Source organism: Trachurus trachurus, assembly GCF_905171665.1.
Source record: "Trachurus trachurus genome assembly, chromosome: 16".
NCBI classification, from domain to species: domain Eukaryota; kingdom Metazoa; phylum Chordata; class Actinopteri; order Carangiformes; family Carangidae; genus Trachurus; species Trachurus trachurus.
The window spans coordinates 7,152,228-7,173,002 of record NC_139902.1 but is presented as its reverse complement, the minus strand read 5'-3'; positions in this window follow the sequence as shown (position 1 = coordinate 7,173,002).

The following is a 20,775-nucleotide window of genomic DNA, read 5'->3' as shown; positions in this document are numbered from 1 at the left end:
TCAGGGTTAGTCACTTTGCGTGGCACTGCCCACAAATAAGGCTCTCAAATCGAGCCCGAACCCTCTCGGCACCACTTTGTTTGAGGTCAGCTGCTGAAATAGGTCATTGTTCTCCTGTAATGAGAGACAAAGGGGTTTCTGATTAAATTTTGCAGACATAACGGTCATCAGGCTCACGGCACACGCTAGTCAAGCAGAAAAGGACTGTATGTCCTCATCAAAATTCCAATCATAAAACCAAAACAAAAGCTTTCAGGTTCATTTATATGATGTGGATAAATGACCTGAAAAAAAAAATGGATTAACGAGTCAGTTGAAGCCAACAAATCAAAACCTTTGGCTTTCAACGACAAACACTTTAAATTGTGCAAAAGAAAAGTCTAAAGTTACACATATGCTTGATTTAACAATTAAAGGTTACACTAACACCTGCACATAGGCTATTTACACACATCTATTACTGTGACTGTTTATTAAACTTAATGTGAGCCAAACAAGAAAAACATACATTGCACTTCAATAAAACACTGACTCTCCCAATCTGATACAATGTGAGAATAAGCTGTGAAAAAAAAACATAACACAGCGTCTTGTTTTAGACTGTGTTCACCACCTGATTACCCCACAACCTGGGTCAAACAGAAGGCAAAAGATCAGCTGAGAGAAAGAGAGGGGAAGAATTTGAGTAAAATAGAAAGCTGTATGCACAGAAAGGGAGAGTGTGCGTATGTGTGTGTTGGTGGGCGGGTGTGCGGGGGGTTGGTATTAGAGAGAATAGAAGCAGAGAGAGAGAGAGAGAGAATGAGGCTGCTCTAACTGTGGCCCGCTGACCGGCAGTTGAACCTCTCTCTGAACTGAAGATGAACCCTAAACTTGAGGATCCTCGGTCACGGATCTCCCTGGGAGCTACGCGCCGCGGCAGCTAGCCCGCAGAACCATGCTCTCTCTCTCACACACACACACATACACACACAGGCGTGCACATACACACACACGCACATGCACACCCAGGATACCAACTTGCAATCTGCAGACAAACATTGCCAATGTTGCACAAGGATAATTCCATCATCATCACCGATACACCAATCCACTTAAAATAATTCTGCTGGTGGGAAATTTGTACACACACACACACACTGATAAAAGCACAAAAACACCCACACGTACACACTCGCATTGATTCTCTAAACATAGCCTACATGTTAACCTTGCCCTTCGCCCCGCATGCCTTTTTTTCCCCTCTCTCACCGGTACATGCTAATCCACCGGGCTTTGCAATCATGTCGAAATCTAACATGTAGAACCAAAAGGTGTGGCATGTACTTCCATACATGCAAAAATATGCATGCACACACACACTCACACTCACACATTTGTGCATATAACATAACACTCCACCAAACATGTCAGAGGTTGCGATAGCTCTTTAACCACCCCCACTGTGGTACACCCAGGAGGGCAAAGCAGAATGCACCGTGGGGTCACGGACAGGTCACCACAACACATAATGATCCTGGTTCTGTCTTGTGCTCAGCTGACAGACAGACAGACGGAGAGAGGTGGGGTGGTGGGTGGTTGAGAGCAAATATAAATACAAAGACACATTAGTCTTTTTGCCTGTGCAGTGCACAAACCTGTTAGCAGAGTTTATTTTCTCCCATGGTGTAAAGGGAAGTTAAGATTTTATTTCTGGTGAGGCAATTTTTCAAAGCTATCCTCTAAGTCTGGATCAAGATGTTAAACTAAAGAATCTTTTTTTGTTTTTGTTTTTTTTACTGAGTTGACTTCCAATCTGACTGGATGTGATATGAATATAATCATATTAATATTAATGATGCAGTTAATCACCAGAAGTGTGAAAAAAGGTTCAAATGTGATGCGTTTCCTAATGTTACATTTCCCTTCCTACAATATTCACATAAAAATCTATATTTGAACCTTAATGATTTGCAGTACTGCTCCAGTACATACAGTACAGTAGAAATGCATTAAAGAAAATCATTTGTTAACATCTATTTTTTATACTTAATATAAAATCCTGTAGTATAGCTGGTGGTGAGAGCCTCCTCTCACTGTTGGACAGGCTTCACACTCTGAGCAAAAGAAACATTTCATGGAAACAGAAACACATTACACGTCTCCTCACCGCTCACCTTCCTCTTAGAGATGCAGACCTGACTTTTCATTCAGCTGGTTGGCGACATAAAGACTTTCTTCTGATGACTTATTTATATCCCACAGGTACAATGAGTGGGAGTCTTTCTTTCTACAAATGGACCTTAAAAGGAAATGGTAACTCAGTTGCTGGTCTTAAAGAATTTTTTTAACCTTAAATTTGTCCCGAGAGCAGCATCCCGAGCGCACGCGTTCATTTTCATCACCGTCACACCTCACACAGTTACTCCAGGGAGCTGCTCAGTACAACCACAACCTATGACTGCAGGCGGCTCTGCGGCTCCAGCCAAGCAGCTGGGGGTCAAGGGCATCTCGACGGTAGCTGTCGAGGGGCAGATTGGCATCTGAGTTACACAAACACTTTTCAGAGGCAGAGCTGCTCTTAATGCACAAATAATGCCCTTGGTTGAGTTAAACCTCACAGTGCAGAGGCAAGGTGAGCAACAGCTACATAAGAGAATTACATAAGATGCACAAAGGAATTAAGAGAAGATATAAAAGAAACACAAAGGGCATATGAAAAGACAAACAGAGAAAAATAGAATAAAAGATACAATAAAAAAAGGAAAGTGATTAAATTAGTAGAAACAGTGCATGCAGTGAGGGTTATGAACTAATATTCCCAAATTTAATTTCATGAAAAGCAGCAGCAGACAGATCTGGTTTACTGTGAGGTCGTTCTACGAGGCTGATGCAAAGACTGAACTTGGGTTTCGTGCAGAAACTACAAACATCTGGTGATTTCACCTGTAGAGGTTCACATCACTGTACACCGCCTGCACGTCAGCACATTCGAGTCGACCGACGACCGTGTTCCAATTTTCAGGAACAACGCCACTCGTACTCTTTTGTTGGCTGCTTGCGATACCATAGCTAACAGGCGCTCAGCTCCAAGGGAACCGCGAAGTGAAGAGGCAAGAAGTGAATGGAGATTCATCAGGTTATCAGAAGTTGACATGATTTCCCATAGGCTATATAATATCTCTATGGTGCAAAACACAATATCAATAATAAAAATTGAAATGTAAAATGTTAATAATCAACATGTTCAATCTCACAATCTCTCCCTGGTGGGTAGGTTTGGTACCTGTCAGGTGTATTATTACCAACTGCGACTTAGTATTTGGAACAGTCCATCTGAGCAGGGCAGTCACTGCAATATGTTAGTGGTTTGTTGATAACTTTGTATCTGACTCGACACCCCCATGGCTTTCACAGCAGCCCAAACCTGGAGCTTCTTATTTGGGCTCAAAATCTTTATGGACTGTTGAATAGCATTTGCATCACATTCTTGACTGACAAATTGCATTAGCCGATTAAAGCTTCGCCTGTCCAGGGTCAAAAGAGTAGAGTGTAATTCACTTTTAAGACTCTTTGAAGCTCCCCTGATGAGGATGGAGGGATTTGGACACTGTAGACACACCACTGTGAATCCGAGGCAGCTTTTTCTGTCTTTCACGAGAGACATTATCAACAAAATATGAATGTAAAAATAAACCGTGATCCAAAAAGGGTGGGAGTTCTTCCGTTTTCTTATTAAAAGAGAACCTGAAGAACCCAGTGAGATTAAGTGATAGCCATACAGTTTTTTAATGGTGATGATGATGAGTCATATGGGTGGCTGTAGGAGTGTTTAGCAAATTCAGTTCAAAGTGCATTGCATTGGGTAAAACGCTCTAGATGAACACCTAAATGTACATAAGAAGAGAAAAGTGCAAATGTACAAAGAAAAACCCTTTTAACTCATAACTCTTTCTTTATGGGTCTGTAATTTCCCGATAAATTCCTACAAAATGACCTATAGTATGACCTATATTGAAACAGCATTGACTGTTAATCAGTTCTAGTGAATTGTTTGTGTAGCCTATGTGTCTTTTAGTTGGTGCACAGAACGTGTGCTGAACACGATGCTAAATCTATCTGCAGACAAACATACAACTTAACGCATGGAGAAATAATCAATTAAACACTGATGTTCTTTCAAGGAATTTCCACTGGAAGTTAAAAAAAAAAAACTGCAACTTAAATAACTTAACTCTGATTAAAATGACCAAAATATCAAAACTGTGTCCCTATTGTCCTCAGTACAAAATTAGATCTCTTTTTCATAAATTCAATTCAATAAATTCAATAGAGGACCACTACAAAAAGGAATCTGGCAAAAGCAGAGGAGCGCTTCTTATTTGTAACAGATAGACATCAGTATCTCTGTCCAGACACTGAACACCTCTCAGCAAACAAATAGAAATTAGACAGATACAAAAGCGTCTGTGGCTGTGTCCTCAAAGTGAAGAGACATAGCTGCATGTTTGGAAACAAACTTTCTAAGCTAATTAAAAGGTTATTAAGAGGTTAGTCTGGTTCTGTTGTTTGTCCACAGTCTGACAGTGTTAAAGCCGTGACTCCAACATAAGGACATTTACATTTCAGACACATGCTGCCAGTTATTAAGACGACATTGTGGGTGAAAAGAGGATTTCCCATTGATCCCTTGTTGTTTCATAACACTGCTCTCCCATAAGGTCACAGCGTGTGTCATCTAGAGATCACAGGGACACTGCGTCTGTGCACTCACTGTGTGTGTCTGAGTGTGTGTGTGTGTGTGTGTGTGTGTGTGTGTGTGTGCTTGCGCATGTCACACATGGGCAAACATGCTGGTGTCCAGCCTCGAGGCCATCACAGAGTTCTGCCAGAACAAGTTGCGTTACTTGTGCTACCACACACATTGTATGTGAAAAGGTCACAGGGTTGTCCCTGGAGGAATGGCTGGGAGACCCTGTGTTGATCATAGACTGACAGTGTGTCCCATTTCTAATATTACAAAGCATTTACATGGTTTTTTAAAGTTTGCATACAAGAAATACATGAATCACATGTTGTGTCCAGATACATCAGAAATAACTACAGACACTTTTTTGAAGCTTATTTTTTGTTTCATGAGCAGAAAATCTTTATTTATTTTGCCTTTTATTCTTTTTCATGACTGACCTCTGACACATGAAAACGTACACTTATGAGAAAATATCCACATATTGACTAACAGTAAAAACTGCTCTAAAGAGTTCAAAAAGAGTTAATCTACCTCATGTGTAAAAAGTAACACAGCAAAAAAAAAGTGACTAGAGGTGACATCCAATCCAATAGACATCACTCACTCACTCATATTTGTGTGTTTACAATCTCTCACTTAACAGTTTTTCATGGATAAGAGTTATTGTTTATCGCTGCAGGCAGCACTCCTTACACATCTTAACACGAGGCAGTATCTACTTGACAGTGATTCTATTCACTGGTTGCAAATTCATTTCACACTGTAGTTTAATTCTTTATTTAGACATTCAAGTGACATGACCAAAACCTACTCGAACAAAGCCAAAGAATCGAACAATTGTCCTCCTACTCTGGTAATTATCCTGCAACCACATTTATCCTGCAACCACTCTGAAGATCACATCCTTGTCACACTCTGTTTGTTTCTCAGTTAACATCTAACATCAGGTTCCAGTTAATAATCATCAACCGGATCCTGACGACAAAACATTTTGCTGAAAAACCCCGACAGGAAATCCTTTTGTGACCTTTCACCTTACGGAGCAGAAACTCTATTGTTATGACTCATTTTGACCACATGTGATCTAATAATGACTATTTCATCTTGAAGACGTTTGTTCCTTACGGCAGCAAAAGTGATACCCTTCTCTCTCCCTTCTAGTTTATCCCAAGTTCAACTTTTGACAAAAGCAGGAAGAACATCAAGTATTAAATATTACATTTACAGTTTGTATCATCTTTTTTTTTTATTTTTTTTTTTAGAAAAAACATTAATGTATGTTTTCATCTGTCACCTCTTTTCCCTTTCTTCTTTTAGAACACATTCTCTGTGGATGGCAATGACCCGCGTCTGAACTTTGTCGACAGCCTCAAGTAAATTGGCCCAGACGTGGGTCAAACACTTGTCAATATCCCCTGTTAAACCCAGGTCCCATAATGTAAAGAGGATTAGGCTTCGCCTGGGAAATCATGTCTCCATCTCTCGATGAAGGATTTTGGGCAGATCATGCTGAACCTCCAGAGTGTTAAAGCAAAAATGTCACTGGATTTAAACTATTAAATCCTACAACACTGCCTCACCTCTACACTATTAGTGATTATTTATTCAAGAAAAAAAAAGGAATTAGAAAATTGAAAAATTTGAAAAAAAAAAAAAAAAAAGTGTTTGGTGTCGTCATTCCCTGAGGTCTTGACAGGTGGTGGCGTCCTGGGGACACGACAGAAACAACTGTTGTGGAGACGAGGCAGTGGACTCTAAGGCCAGGTGTAGACTGACAGGTGGTCAGTCGGGGGTGATGCCGGTGTCAGATGAGGTTTCACCTCTAGGGCCAAATGGAGGTCACTATGTGTCCAGAGAGTTTCAGATGTCGAAGTTTTTGCTTACCGATGTTTTTTTTTGTTTTTTTTTTACAATATGTATTTCATTTTTGTTGGTATCATTTTAAAGTTGATTCTACACATGGATGAATTACATATTTTCTGATATTTATTGTTTTTCATGCATTCATCAAATTGCTTTTTCATTCATTTAACCGATCATCAAAATTTTTCTTTTTAAAAAAAAAATAGAAAAAAAGAATGTCTTATTGTCAAATTGGAGTGGAAATAAACAGAGTTTAAATCTTTTAAGCACAGGTTCTTATTAAAGAGGTGAGCTTTGGTCTTTCAACTCTATCACAGGAGGAAGAATCTACGGAAGCCGAGAACGGCCAGGTCCATAATATTTTTTTTATTATCGTTTTCTCGTGATAACGACTTATTATTTCGTTATCTCGAGATAACAAAGTCAGTTTTCTCGTGATAACGAATTAATTAATTTCGTTATCTCGAGATAACAAAGACCGTTTTCTCGTGATAACGAAATAATCATAGAATGTGTCGTTGGCATGGTTGCCTAGCAACATGTTTCCCCGGTGCAATCGCTTCTGTTTACGGGGTTAATATAATCAAATACGGTTTATATAATACATCCATGGTAGCAGCTGGTTAGCCGCTGTATGTTCGTAGCATGTGGCTACTAAAGCGAGTCTGTTGGAAACACTACACATCTACAGATATAACGTAACAGAAGAGATGTTTTTTCGTGGGATAATTGCCCAAAACCATGTGTAGAACTCAAATCAGTGAGCTGATTAATGTGATCACATCATCCTGATTTCAGCCTTCAAGAGCTGCCACTAACGTTAGTCTGCTCAACAATGAAGTACCGGTAAGTTACACTTAACGTTAGTTTGTTTACTGAGCTGGGTTTATTTAAGGGGCTACAGGTTAGCATAAACACATGAGTAGACTACGTTATGGCAGCTTCAGCTAAGGTAATGTTAGCTAGTTGCTGCTCAGATAAAGCTCATGAACACTGCTGTCTTGCCAAATTAACATTAGCCTACATGTCAGTGGTCGCAGGCAACAGGTGTCTGATGGTTCGAGATAAGGTTGTGATTTCTGACAGCAGCAGCAGCAGCCAGTAGCTAACGTTAGCTTAGCTGAAACAGGATAGATGGGACCACCGGCCGGTAGCCCCTTAAATAAACCCAGCACAGTGACGTTATACAAACTAACGTTAAGTGTAACTTACTGGTAAGTTATTGTTGACAGCTGGTGTGGACAATAACCACACCAGTGAGTAGGCTAGAGTAACTTAGACTAAAGTTAACTGCCCCATGCTCGAGCTGAACAGTAGCCTCCTGTTGCTAGGCAACCATGTCAACGACACATTCTATGATTATTTCGTTATCACGAGAAAACGGTCTTTGTTATCTCGAGATAACGAAATAAATTAATTCATTATCACGAGAAAACGGACTTTGTTATCTCGAGATAACGAAATAATAAGTCGTTATCACGAGAAAACGGTAATAAATTTTTTTTATACGGACCTGGCCGTTCTCGGCTTCCGTAAGAATCATACTCAGAAGGGAGACCAAAATTACCATAAAACTAGTAAATGTTGTAAAAAAAAAAGTTGTGTTATGTGTAAATTATGTTAATATACAAAAAAAAGAAGTCCACATTAATTTGGCTTGTCATACACCCACATTTCCTTGGTTACAGACATCCGAGTCTCTTTGGTTCAACAGTTCAATGAGGCCTAGTATTGTGCCTGTTGATGGCTGTTTGCCCAGGAACACAACCGACCAATTAGATCCCAGTAGGCGGGATTAAGAGCAGGAAGAGCAGGAGCCCTGAAGCCCCGAGCCCTCACAGAACTGACTGACGTCACCTGAGAGGTGATTGATGGTGAGAGGCTGCAAAGGGTCGCCAGAGAAATGTGACGGACCTTTGCAACATGTGACGTTACCCTGACAGTGGTGAGACATGTTTCATGCTATTGTGGGTTTGGGGGGACATTCTTTTTGATTTCTTGGAGGGAGTGGATTAGACTACCTGATCTGCCTGATTTCCATCTACAAACAACTCCACACAGCTGTCAATCACTGGGGAGCTGTATGTTTATACTGTAACATTAGGTTTGGTTGCTCATTCTTGGCTTGTTTGCTCACTTTTTTTTTTAAAGCATTCTCTGTCTGCCCCTGGTAATCCTGTATTTAATGTCACAAAGCTATGAACTGTGGGTAAATCCCCCAGTTGGAGTCTGTGCAGGAAATGCACGAAAATGGCCCATAATGTCTGTGAGAGAGCCCTGACGCACTTGACAATTTGACAGTGGGTCAGTCTTAAGCCCTGATGGACTTAGAGGGGAACACGCCTCTTAAGTGTGTGCGTGTATAGACTCTGGGACGGGGTCATCGTCTTCCTGTAAATTAGACAACATGAATACAGTGTTAGCCTGAATGAATCAAGTGAAACAAAATGGTGATTCACTTTGATTATTAGCAGCACGGCACATCACAGCTGAATGAGCACGGCGTCCATCAGAAACCACAGTGACGTCTTCAAGCTGTTGTCTGCTCATGGCGAGGAGCTGTGAGTGCATCCTACAGTTTGCCTGTTTATTTATACACTTAACCTTAATCCACAGTGCCCTTCACTGCTGCGCGTGTGATTTCACGCAGACTGACGCTCCACGGTGAAGTGCTGTAGGGGAAAAGAGCCAAAGTAAGTTTTGATCTTCCCTGTTACCTGAGAGGAGCATAGGCCGAACACATGTTCCTGTTACTTGTGAGGAGACAGAGCAGTGATTGTGTTGATTTTTTTTTCACTAGAGCAAATTCATTTCATTCGTGGTTCCTCTTGTCATTTCAATTCTAATATAATAGCCCAGGGACAGAGGAGACAGGGACAGATTCTGAAACTATACAAGAATATACACGTTGTACTGTCCATACATAGCCTGTGTAATCTGGAACAATGCTACAGAAATTGTGCAGACACACACGCACACACACACACATACACACAGCTGCATCGCCGAGCACCAATTACCACAGCTGTGACCTCACACGTCCGGGTCAGCGATTCCAACAAAATGGACAAAAACAAACTTGTCCTGGAATCTCAGCCCCCAATTACTCTGCACTGAGCTCCCCGGGCGGACAATGCTGCAGGTGAGAAGTTGGACGGGGTTCTGTCACAGCTTGGCAGAGGCACAATGCAGCCCTGTGGCATCGTCCGGAACGGGCAGCAAGTCCTCTCACAGATGGACGGCGAGGAAAAAACGTCTTTAGAAACGGGGGTTTTTAGTCTGAGATACCTTTATTCTAAATGTTGTCTTTTTCTCTCTATCATTTGTGGGACATGTATGAACAAGAAGGTTCCACGGTTCATCTGAGTGTTGACAGACTTCACACTTGACAAATGTCAGGAAGAGTGAATGAGAAGAAGAGTTTATCAATGTTATCTTTAGATAAAGGCAAGGTTAGATTCAAGAGGAGTCAGTCTAATTAACATTGCTGGTAATATGCAGTCTAGTCATACAGTAGCTGGTGTCAGGGTTTACCATGGTTATGAATGACAATAATGAAAAAAAAAAGAAAGAATTATTTTTACTATAAGGACTGCTCTTATAATGTGAATGTAGATGTGCAGGCAATAATATTTACTACATCTAAGCACTAATGGTGCTTCTCAATAAAGTTTCAATTCATTCCATGCTACTTTATACTTCCTCTGCACCACATACTGAAAATGTATATGTTTTACTGCACTACTGCAGAGGTTCCTAGTAACATTTCAAATAGAGTTTACTATTGATGAATAATAAGAAAGAAAAGTGTATGAGAATCTTACAATTTTTTTTTTTTTTTTTGGCATGTGAGTGCTAAAGGCTGATTTCCTTTATAAACTTCTACATTTACATTTTATTGACCAAAATGAGAATATCATACAAAATACTTATATACTATAAAAAAGCAAAGATTTGTGAGAAATCCAAAGAGGTACAAACTGGTGTAGAAATACTTTGTTTAGTTTAACAGATTATGTGTCCCACCACACTTAGTTTTATCTTGTGACACTTAATACCCCAGTTGGGAACCAACCAACACACTGAACAACTACAAAGTCTCCAACAGTAAACTCATACTGACACTCTGGTTTACACTTTATTTAAACAGCCCACCAATGCACAATGTGTATACAAATATTTAAACGGCAATCTGTAAAGAATTAATTGGTCAGGGTGAGGGTTAGCAAAACAGCTCAAATGTTGAATCTCCTCTAATGGACCTGTAGAAATGTTACACTGTGTAAACTCTCTGTCTATGTACAAATAACACATCACTGCACACTGTTGCATCAGTAATGATAACAAAGTACTTTTACTTTGAAGAAAAACAAGTTTAAAAACTACATTTAAGTGATGATTGTTATGTATTTTCACATTTTTTCTTTAGATTTTACCATTACTTGAGTAGTAATCTGTGATTATTTTTTACTCAATTGTGGTTACGTTTTGCATAAGTAAAATATAGTTGTTATGAACCTTGGTTTAGGGGTAGGATAACCTCATGTTCAAAAACCAACGGCTTCATGTCTAACTTCCATGAGAATTTTCCAATGATGATTAGCTGGTCAAGCTAATGCAGCCTGGACGAGTCAGGAAAGATCCCCGTCATGGTTAAGAAACCAGCACTGACATTTGGTAGAGGAAGTGACACCAACCGCAGTCTCTTGTGTTCATAGTGAAATCACACACCTCAGGGTTTTACATCATTACAGAGTCGTTATTCATGTGACCTCAAGAGGTCAGTTGTCAGAAAGAAGGGAAGTTAAACATGTGGCATTTGAATAGATAAACAATGTTGTTTTTCTGGCTTGAAAAATAGTTACATTACTTTTAACAGAAATGATGAGAAAAAGAAACCGAACTTGCTGTCAGTCAACCCACACTGTGTGAGCACTGAACTTTAAGCCATGGATAAAATGCACAAAACACAATAGATAGGAGGTGCAGAAACAAAAACTATCGATCCCTGTTTCACTTGACACCCACTAAGTTTCAATTAATATGATCGTTAAGCAACTGTAAAAACCTGAGAAAAGTGCAGGGAGAGGTGAAACGAGTCAGAGCGAGTAGAGGAGGGAAGCGAGCGTAGAGCAGAGGAAACTGTAGGAGTGCTGTGTTTGGGAAAAAAGACAAGCGGTGTGTGTTGCAGAGAACAGCTAAGGTCAACAACAGAGCCCTGCATTGATTCCACATATGTGATAAGGTCAAAAACTATCATGGGACCTTTGCCCCTGGGCAGTTTCCAATCATTCTGTTTCTCATAATCTGTGGAAAACTTGTCTGCTTTTCACAGTTCAATGACCACTCATCTCTGCAGCAATTACAATGCCCTCTTTGCACCCTGACAGTTCAATGCCATGTACAACGATCTAATGTGATTTGCTTCTCCCATTGCTTTCAGCTCTCTGGATATTTTAAAACTATGGTGCTGGATAATTACACACATATTAAATTGATTAAATGTAAGCGACCTAATAACGGTTCGTAAAATAGGTTTTGTAATTAATACGCCTTTGATACGCAGACAATTCCCTAGGGAGCTGAATGTTGTTTCAAGAGTTCTAATGGCTTATTGATTTGTAAACAAAAGTGGATAAAACTGAGCTTTTTGGAAACTAACACAAAGTGAAACACACCTAAGTTTATAGATAGATACTGACATTGTCTCAAAGAATAAACTCAGTGCTGTTAATGTTAAAACCGGTCCTGCATACTGTTGGTCCTGTTGACTGTCAGTTGCCAGCCAATCCTGATGGCCCCCATCTGCACACAACACTCAATTGATAAACCCCAGGGGCCATGTGAAGATGATTTAGTGGGTCAAATGCAGCCTGCAGATATCACAGATAGTGAAAGAGATGCACTAATGTACACACACATACACATGCACACACAGACGTGCAGGGCATACACAAAGTGGAGACAGACGGCGCTAAAAATAAACCATCTAAAATATTTAACTTACTGACCCAGAAAACACCCTCAGTGTAATCGTATGTTTGCACAAGCGGAGGATGCCACAACGCCGGAGCCATGATATCATTAGGGCTGATGGGTAATAACTGTTGATAAAATGTAAGCTTTGTGTATCTGTACGGTCGACCTCAGGGTAATGCATCACATGCAAATGAAACGTGTGTCTTCGGTGTTTAATCAATTACATAAGGATGATAAAATCATACAAAGAGGGATTAAATCAGGTCATTTGGCACCATATGTTCTTAAAGGGCCACTCCAGTGATTTAATGTGGCACTGCCATAAAACTGAGTGACTCACAAGACACAGATTAAGAAAAAGAAGCGACGGAGGATGAGATAATTTGATTTTTAGTCAGAATGGGTCAATTTCTGAAAAAACTGGATGAAATATTTACCACAATGAAACCAACAGTATCAAATGCAATCACTTAAAATGATGCAGTAGCATCACACTGTATATATATTTATGCTATAATAAATACATTAAATTCTTACTTTGTTCTCTATGTTTGAGTAATTTGAATTATCTCCTCCAAATTAAAATAAAATAGCCCTGATTTTAATACTGCATAAACAACCACATGGGGTGAATGCAATCTGCTTTCAAATCAGACAAAAAGATAAGAAGAAAAAAAAACATCATCGCCACAGGTAACACCCATGAAATGATTTGTGTCTCTCATGACACCTTGAAAAGCATCTGTATCTGGGACAGTGGTTGGAAAGGTTGATTAGAAGACTGACATCAAAGGAAGTTAGTGTTCAGGTTCTTCAGTGACCCTAGACATGCCCTTCTTGGTTTGGTCAGGTTGACGAAGAGGACACGATGATTGGCATGGCCTCATGTCCTACTTGCAGCTAAACAGCCATGTCCATATTCAGCGATGATATTGGCCTCTAACCCCCAGTCCAGATGCCATTACCATTTTAGAGTCACACCGAGCGTCCGGGCTGGTGCACAACACTATCAATATTAATGTTCTGTGACTGAGGCGGCTTTGGAAGAACTTTCTCCCACATCAATATTGATGGTGTTGCCATACATTGGAGTCAGGGCCCTCTTTAAGGATTTATAAGAGGAACGCTGGCGTGTGTGGGGGGGTTGGTGTCTGTATGAGAAAGGGGCCAATACCATTTTTGGTCAGCACCTCAATGATGTACATTTTCCTGCCGTTCAGAGCAATTTCCGTGGGAGAGGGGCGACTCCAACCCACGCTTGATGAGATCTGAGTGGCGAGGGGCTGAGCGGAGACAGATCCAATTCCCCCGCAATGCTTTGCCGGAGATGATAGTTATGGAAAAATGAACGTTTCATTTCAGGGGATCTGGGAATGCTAAATGGGGGTCTGTTGATTCTGGAAACGGGGGTATTGCTTTTGGGACATCTTCACAAACAGTCCACTGTTGGGCCACACACATAGACACAGATCCAATTCATTACAATATTAGCTTTGGAGATGCATGGCTCTATATATCAAGTGTCAAGAGGGCGTGCTCAGTAAGGAGTTTCAGACATGGCTCTTTTGTCATGTATTCAGATATAAATCATACAAAGAACAAAAAAACAAGAGGAAAATTAATGGAACACAAAATGAACTTTGGCTTTGTCTTGTTCTCACAAACCATTTGCCAAAATCGGTGGTTGAGATTTTCAGCTGGATTTTTCGTGGTACATAAAATATTATGAGAAATAAAAGCCAGCAAAGCTAAATGAACGATTCTGTGTTTGTGATGGAGTGACATAGCAGCAGAAAGACGTGAAAAGGACCACTTAACTGACAAAGCAATAAGCAATAAAACATATGAGGTTTTACAAGAATGGAAAACACTCACATACTGTATAACCTCCTTTTGATTAAAATGGCAAACATGTAAGTATTTACATAAGATTAAAGGATCCAAAGTGAGATTTCCATGTCTTTTTTAAATTTATCATAAAGCAGGTCCACGCACCATAAATATTGTGAACGGCTCATAGAGCTCAGTCCACTCAAAGCAAAGCAGCCACCCTGTGTTCAGAAACTATAAGCCTTAAAATGAGTCATCAGTACTTCTGTAACTTTGTGATGTCATATTTAAGACCCATGTGTCTTTGCTTGTTTTCCTGAACTCCGATGTTTTAATTCTGATATCTGTTGTTACTAGAGCCCCAGAGAGGAAACATAAAACTACACTGAGATAGTTCTTGGGTAATTGGGGCCACAAATGTATTTTCTTATGTAACAGCACCTTTAATTAAACAATGAGTGTAAGTGTAAAATATGGGAACATTTTGTCACCATCAAATGCTGCACTGTGTTTTTTTTTTCTTCTTGTCAATTACAGCAGAATGCTTCGGACAAAATGACACAATGAGAATGATGAGAGGGAATCAAAGGATGTAAAACCAAAATATTGAGCTGAAAGACAATAAAGTGTAAAACTAAAGGCAACTAGCCGGGTGACAAGTTTTTGCAATACTGTTTCACCGATTGTGAATATTTTATAATACTGATAGTAACTCAAATAGTACTGATTAATAGGCTACATTTTCTATTTTTAAAATGTATTTTCATTAATTAGAAAACAATTCATTAGAGTTGTTTTCAAGGCAAATGCAGAGACTGCTTGCCGAAAAACTGCCCCCAACGGGAATGTGCATCAGCAGTTTTGCATAAATTTACCTCGAAAACAACTCCGTCCATTATCTCATAGCGTGGTGAATGTGCAGGTCACAACTTGTCCACCAGAGCGTTTTGGAGTTGTTGGATTGTATATTTGATGAGTTTGATGAGGGAAACCAAGAAATCCCATTAGCCTCCGTAGTGTAGCTCTGAACAGCTTGCGGCTCTGCTCCGCCGTTCTAAAAATAGCTTGCACCGATACGAACCTACTGCTATGACTATAGGGATTATGGCAATGGGCCAATTTGCTAAAATGTTGAACTATCCCTTTAAATCCACCGTGTCCTTGGTTGATAAATGACTAAAACTGTTATCAGAAATTTGATCAGTGCTGTTCTGTCTAACAAATGATTGATTCATTGGCTAATTGTTAAAGCCTCCAGACAACTCGCCCCACAGCACCCGCCCACCACCGCTTTCACTCTCACAATGGTGTGTGTGTGTGTGTGTGTGTTTTTTTTTTCCAGCTGAGCAGAAACACTCCATAGTCAGTCCGTTTAACATTTAGATAGAATTGAGCAACAACAGTCCCATCACATCTCATCAGGTTATTGATCCCTCAAAGAACAGACTCTGTCAGTGTCAAGCGCACACACTTTCTCTCAGGACAACTGAGGACGAACATATTGCAGAACAGAAAGCGTCGCTGCTCCAACAAGACAGGGGTCACCAACACAACTGTCCAGCTCCCTCCTGCCTCCACACCCTCCCCTGCCACTTAATACCCTGCTACATTTTGATGCCGAGCCAGTAAGTACGGACCTCTTTGGGGAGACAAAGAGTGACCTCAATTCAATTTGACATCCCACCTATCGATCTGGGCTGCCGTATCCCCCAGAGATGGACGTCTAGCTCGCCCTTGTCCCACCAACATTCACATTTAGCAACAAGACGGAACATGCGTTTTTAATAAACAAAATCCCTCCACATATCTCACCCCAGACTAAATTACACACACGGCGACCTGCTCTCACAGGCCTTCATCCTCCCACGTAGGGCACTGTTCATCTTCCGTGGGGCCCCCTTTGCGAAATTGAAAGTGTGTCATAACAAATAGAGGAGGTGTCTGGCTTAAATGTATGTGACTGGCACCTATGTCATCTCTGTCAAAGGAGCATCCCTTGTATTTGTAACAGGGCCACTGTGACATGGACCCAGGACAATTACTGTCAGAGCACACGGGGTGATGAATCTGCCGCCTTATTGTGTTTGTCATCTCGACCTCTGGCTGAGACCTGACTGGTGCGGCCGCCCACCTATAAATGAATCAGATGGCCGAGTTGTTTCTGTGCCGTGTGTGTAAATGTGAGCATCATAGCCCAGCACTGACACTCATTTGGTTTTAACTGAGGAACTCTTGTGTCATTGGCTGAAATAGAAACATCAAAAGGAATCCAGTATAGAAACACAATACAGGGAGATTGCATAGACAGATAAAAAAAATACCAAGATTAATTGCAATACCCTTCAGATTTTCTGTCCCAATGCAAAACTAAAATGTTTTCCGGTGCAAGACGACCTGATCACTGTGTTTCACAGTGGACTAGGTCATCTTGCAGCGGTAAAAGCTGAGAATATGTTTCAACAAACTGAGAGTGTACAGAAACTCTAAATTAGCCACTGATTACTATTCAAAAACAAGAAATGATTAGACATAAAATTCACTGTGATTCTTACTGTAGTTTGTCATATTTTTTTTTTTATGTCCGCACATTAGTTTTTAGAATTTAAAAGAAACAGAAGTTTTTCCAGTGTAATAACACAACTAATGCACTGAATGCCAACAATGCAGACCTACAATGATTACCACGTATTTGTGATATGCAAAGTAATTTACACACAAAGAAATAAGCTGTAATTGCTGCACCTGGTCCTGCAGGTTCTGGTATTTACTGGCTCTGATTTGTGTCTTGAAGCGACGCATTCTGCTTTTATGGTTTATGCTGAGCCCAGTGTTTGCCATAAATGGCAGGTGTGCAAAATTGAAGTGCAAAAGTAATTCAGCTCCTGCCATTCAAAGGAGCTATGTCAGTTTGATTTACCTGTACACATAAACATGGACGGACTCACACTCGCACACACACACACACACACATATACACACACACCTTAGGGCCACATGTGTTTTTTATATTCATATGGTGGAGGAAAAGAAAAAAATGTGCACCTCCAAAATGGAGGTTGCGGGGTCATGGTGTTTGGCCAGGAGTGACAGCTCTGAAATGAAGGCATAAGTCAATCGGCTACTCTTCATACACATGCACACACACACACACACACACACACACAGAGGTTGGGGGGTGGCAGGCGAGATGGCGGTGGGCGGTGAGGTTAGGTGGGAACTGAGGGATTGGGGGAGGTGGTGGGAGGAGGAGAGGTTGGGTGTAAAGGGCACGAGGTCACCATGTGGGAGGAGTGTGTGTTCTGTGTGTCCATGTGTGTGAGGGAGGGAACTTGACATAATTTTCAAGAGCCTAAATGCATGAACGCGTACTCTTCTTTTCCTCCGTCTTTCTTTTATCCTCTCTCCCACTCTCTCCTTTGGTCTCTGTGTGACTGTTAGCACTGAGAGCTACAACCAGCAGCCATACTTACTCTAACACAGCCATACAGCCACACAAACACACACACACACACACACACACACACACACACACACACACACACACACACACACACACACACACCCACCCACACACACACACACACACACACACACACACACACACACACACAAATACACACATTTTGTGACACACCTTGAACCCAAAGGTCAAAGACCATGTGTGTTCTTTCTCTCTCTCCCTCTCTGCCCCCCTCCCAAACACACACACACACACACACACACATACACAGGTCACGGTGTTTGTTTACTTTCTGTCATGCACCAAGTGGGCCTGTATCAACATTTGGGCTGCATCCCAGCATGGGTGGCGGGGGAAACCCCCCACTTGGTTTAAAATCATTGATTCATCCCCACTATTGATTGGCACTTGTGCCTCTCTCCCTTGTTGAATCAAAAGTGCTCTTGGGAAAAAGAAATATGTGCAAAAGCAGCAGAATTATCCGTCCAAAATGATCTGAGATGAAAGCGTTTAACTGGCGTCAGTAGTTGAAATGTAGAAATACTGCTACTCTGGATAAATGAGCAGATGCAGATATTTCATCAAAAGTGAAACACTATCTACAGTAAGATGATCAAGCAGTCAGGATAGTTGTTCTACCAAATACTTCATTTGGTCCCACTGAGTGTGTCCCACCCCTTCTCCCATCTCTGCTGTCAATCAATCAGACAGTTGGAACCATGCGGCCACATCTAAAGAGGAGTAATAAAGCCAACTTATGAATACACAGACTGCAGTTCCTCTAATGACCACTTGAGCCCAAAAGTGAATCAATCAACTTCAACCTCCCATGTTAAAGAATCCAACTTTTCAGTAGGGATAAACATCTAAACAGCCTTGTGTGAAAAATGTTTTTGGTCTCTAGTTACATCTTATTTCCTCCTCCAACAACCAAACAGGGGGTGAGATTTTATATAATTCACTTGTTTACATCTTATTAAGCTCCAAGTTCTGAGTAATTGAGTGTGAGGGACTTTGAGTCTTTGCCACAAGCTGCTGTGCACTGAAGTCAGGATTTGAACTCATCAGGTTGACATGCTGATGAGGTTGATGGTGCAGAACAACCAACTCGGAGCTTCAAAATCAATTTTCAGAGACATTTCAGTGAAACCACAGGGGCAATGTCCATCTTTGCTCTTTAAAGCAGAAGTAAGTGATATATTTGTGTTAATATAAGTCTTAAATAGTTATATCTTCCGACAGCAATCACTTACATAGAGTGTTTGGACCGAAACACGGGTCTCTCAGTCACTCTGCTCTGCTCTGAGCCGAGGAGAAAACTTTTATCGTATCCTACAGTTTTTATCCAATGAGGAGAGAGAACGGCATGCAGGGCTGTGTGTGCAGCCAAGGGACGCCGTGAATGTGGCGACGTAGGGACGAGGACTGTTATGGTGCGTTCAAGGAAACTCGTATTTTTCCGACCGTGAAGTCGTACCAGTTCGATCTGGTACGAGTTCACCGGTCGGAAGTTACGAGTGGCTGTTATAGTGACTTTCACCGGTAAAACAGGTCGGAAAAACACGAGTGGGTTGCCTGGAACGCTACAAAGTCGTAAGTTGTGACTTGAAGCTGTAATTTACGATTTCAAAAGCCTGCCTGGAACGCAGCATTAGCGAAAACGACCGGACCACTTACTTCTGCTTTAAATAACCTCAGTTAATCCTGACATAGCTTCCACAAAATTTCAGACACATTCCCGTGAGATTGTGCTCCATGTTGAGATGACTGCATCCCAACATTTCAGCAGATTTATCTGCTTCACATTCATGCAACGAACATCTTATTCTACCACATCCCAAAGGTGTGCTGCAAAACAATGTGTCCATTAAGGGCTGCACATGGTCAGCAGAGATACTCAGATAGGCTGTGGCATGCAAATGATGATTGACTGGTATTAAGGGGCCTTAACGTTCCTCACACCATCACCAGCAGCAGCCTGGACTGTTGACACAAGGCAGGTGGGTCCATGGATCTGTGCTGTTGGTGCCAGATTCTGACCCTAACATCTGCTGCCTCAGCAGAAATCCAGATTCATTAGCCCAAGCTATGTTTTTTTCCCCCCGTCTTACACTGTCTGGTTTTGGCAAGTCTGTGCCTATCGCAGCCTTAGTTTTCTGTTGTTGGCTGACAGCCTGATAGCACTTTCTGTCAGCTCCAACCAGTCTGCCCTTCTCCTTTGAGCGCTCTCACCAACAAGGTGCCTGTGTCCTAAGAACTGCTGCTCAATGGACACTTTTTTTTTCTTTTTTTTTTGGAGTGAAGATTGTGTGAAAATCCCAGGAGATCAGCAGTTTCAGAAAAACTCAAATCAGGGTATCAACAGGCCCGACAACTGTGCCCCTTTTAAAATGATTAAATCGCCATTCCTTCTCCATTCAAGTGGCCAGTGAGTGTATAAACCAGTATCCTGTGAGATAGGTTGGTGATTGGCTTATTAGATAATTGCATGTCAATATATGGAATTGTTGTAATTATTAATAGGTTTCATGTGTGTATATATATATATATATATATGCTATTTTATATGTACATACATTTGAATTTTGCAGAGGGAACATTTCTTCTTTTGCAAAACTAGATCATGGTTATACAAACTTAGTTACATGAACATATCTACCATGTGCACTGCTTTGAGCTCTGTCTGCATGGCAGGGAAAGACAGCTGCAAACGTACTGTGAACAACAGAATTTTATTTCAGTTAATGGATAATCCATATTTTCAAACAAAAGTAGAGGGGATAAAAACAAACTCATATTCTGTGAATTCATTTATCAACAGACAGCTTCCTAAGGTCCCAGATGACTTGACATTGATAGCACAGTGCCATGTTGGAAATGTGAGACAGGTTGTCAAAACAAACTCGCTTCCACC